The following is a 3,085-nucleotide window of genomic DNA, read 5'->3' as shown; positions in this document are numbered from 1 at the left end:
CATGGTGAATAATTTTTTTAATGTATTGTTGGATCTGGTTGGCTAATACCTTGTTGAGGATTTTTGCATCCAAGATCATCAGGGAAATTGGTCTATAGTTCTCCTTTTTAGTGAGGTTTCTGTCTGGTTTTGGAATCAAGGTCATGCTGGTTTCATAGAAAGAGTTTGGAAGTTTTCCTTCCATTTCTATTTTTTGGAACAGCTTCAAGAGAAGATGTTAACTCTTCCTTAATGTTTGGTAGAATTCCCCTGGAAAGTCATCTGGCCCTGGACTCTTGTATTTTGGCAGATTTTTGATTGCTAATTCGATTTCCTTACTGTTTATGGGTCTGTTCAAATTTTCTATTTCTTCCTGTTTCAGTTTTGGCAGTGTATATGTTTCTAGGAATTTGTCCATTTCTTCCAGATTACCCATTTTATTGGCATATAATTGTTCATAATATTCTCTTATTATTGTTTTTTTTTCTGCTGTGTTGGTTGTGATCTCTCCTCTTTTCATTCTTGATTCTATTTATTTGGGTCCTTTCCTTTTTCTTTTTGATCAAACTGGCTAGTGGTTTATCAATTTTGTTAATTCTTTCAAAGAACCAGCTTCTGGTTTCATTGATCTGTTCTACTGTTTTTTTGGTTTTAATAGCATTAACTTTTGCTCTAATCCTTATTATTTCCTGTCTTCTGCTGGTTTTGGGTTTTATTTGCTGTTCTTTTTCCAGCCCCTTAAGGCGTAAGTTTAGGTTGTGTATCTGAGATCTTTCTTCCTTCTTTAGGAAGGCCTGAATTGCTATATACTTTCCTCTTATGACCACCTTTGCTGCATCCTAGAGGTTTTGGGTTGTGGTATTATCATTTTCATTGACTTCCATATACTTTTTAATTTCCTCTTCAACTGCTTGGTTAGCCCATTCATTCTTTAGTAGGATGTTCTTCAGTCTCCAAGTATTTGTTACCTTTCCAAATTTTTTCTTGTGGTTGATTTCGAGTTTCATAGCGTTGTGGTCTGAAAATATGCACGGTATGATCTTGATCTTTTTGTACTTACTTAGGGCTGATTCGTGTCCCAGTATATGGTCTATTCTGGAGAATGTTCCACGTACACTGGAGAAGAATGTATATTCTGCTGCTTTAGGATGAAATGTTCTGAATATATCTGTTAAGTCCATCTGGTCCGGTGTGTTATTCAAAGCCATTGTTTCCTTGTTGATTTTTTTGATTAGATGATCTGTCCATTGCTGTGAGTGGGGTGTTGAAGTCTCCTACCATTATGGTATTACTTTTGATGAGTTTCTTTATGTTTGTGATTAATGGATGTATATATTTGGGTGCTTCCACATTTGGCACATAAATGTTTACAATTGTTAGGTCTTCTTGGTGGATAGACCCCTTGATTATGATATAATGCCCTTCTGCATCTCTTGATACAGTCTTTATTTTAGAGTCTAGATTGTCTGATATAAGTATGGCTACTCTGGATTTCTTTTGTTGACCATTAGCATGATAGATAGTTCTCCATCCCCTCATTTTTAATCTGAAGGTGTCTTTAGGTCTAAAGTGGGTCTCTTGTAAACAGCATGTAGATGGATCCTGTTTTTCTTATCCATTCTGTTACCCTATGTCTTTTGACTGGAGCATTGAGTCCATTAACGTTTAGAGTGAGTACTGAAAGATATGAATTTATTGCCATTATGATGCTTGAAGAGTTGGAGTTTCTGGTGGTGTTCTCTGGTCCTTTCTAATCTTTTGTTGCTTTTGCTATTTATTTTTTTATATATTTTTTCATCTTTTCTCCCCTCAGAGAGTCCCCCTTATAATTTCTTGCAGGGCTGGTTTAGAGGTCACAAACTCTTTTAATTTTTGTTTGTCTGGGAAACTGTTTATCTCTCCTTCCATTTTGAATGACAGCCTTGCTGGATAAAGAATTCTTGGCTGCATATTCTTCTGATTCAGCACACTGAATATATCCTGCCACTCCTTTCTGGCCTGCCAAGTTTCTGTGGATAGGTCTTCTGTGAACCTGGTCTGTCTTCCCTTGTAGGTTAGGGACTTTTTTTCCCTTGCTGCTTTCATGATTCTCTCCTTGCCTGAGTATTTTGTGAATTTGACTATGCTATGCCTTGTTGATGGTCAGTTTTTGTTGAATCTAACGGGGGTCCTCTGTGTTTCCTGGATTTTGATGTCTGTGTCTTTCCCCAGGTTAGGAAAATTTTCCTCTATGATTTGCTCACATAACCCTTCTACCCCTCTTTCTCTCTCTTCCTCCTCTGGGACCCCTATGATTCTGATGTTGTTCCTTTTTCATGAGTCACTGATTTCTCTAATTCTTAAATCGAGCTCTTTTGCCTTCATCTCCCTCTTTTTTTCTGCTTCATTATTCTCGATAAGTTTGTCCTCTATATCACTGATTCTCTGTTCTGCCTCATCCATCCTTGCCACCATGGCATCCATCCATGATTGCAGCTGAGTTAGAGCATTTTTTATTTCATCCTGACTAGATTTTACTTCTTTTATCTCCACAGAAAGGGATTCTAATCTGTTTTCGACTCCAGCTAGTGTGCTTATTATCGTGATTCTAAATTCTGGTTCAGACATCTTGCTTGTATCTGTGTTGGTTAAATCCCTGGCTATCGTTTCTTTGTGATCTTTCTTTTGGGTTGAATTCCTTCATTTTGTCATTTTGAAGGGAGAAAAGGAATTAATGAGGTAGAAAAATTGAAATTAAAAAAAATTAAAATTTAAAAAATATTAAAATTAAAAACTAAACACACACACACACACACACACACACACACATCGAATAAATGATGCTAGATCCTTGGTGTGTTTTGGTCTGGGTGTTGAAAGTGGTTTGACAGATTAGAGAAAAAAAAGGGGGGGGGAGGAAATCATTTGAGAATTTGAAAAAATGAATACACTGAAGTAGACTAAAATGAGATGATGGGGGTAAAATAGAATTTGAAAAAATAAACACAAAAATAAAGAATATAGTAGAAAAAATAAAAATATTTTTAATAAAAATTAAAAATAAATATGAATTTTTTTCTTTTTCTGTATTTAAGAAAAAAAGAAAAGAAAAAGAGAAAAAAGATTT

The sequence above is a fragment of the Panthera tigris genome, chromosome A1 (genome assembly GCF_018350195.1).
Source record: "Panthera tigris isolate Pti1 chromosome A1, P.tigris_Pti1_mat1.1, whole genome shotgun sequence".
In the NCBI taxonomy this organism is placed as follows: domain Eukaryota; kingdom Metazoa; phylum Chordata; class Mammalia; order Carnivora; family Felidae; genus Panthera; species Panthera tigris.
Note: the sequence above shows the minus strand (reverse complement) of the source record.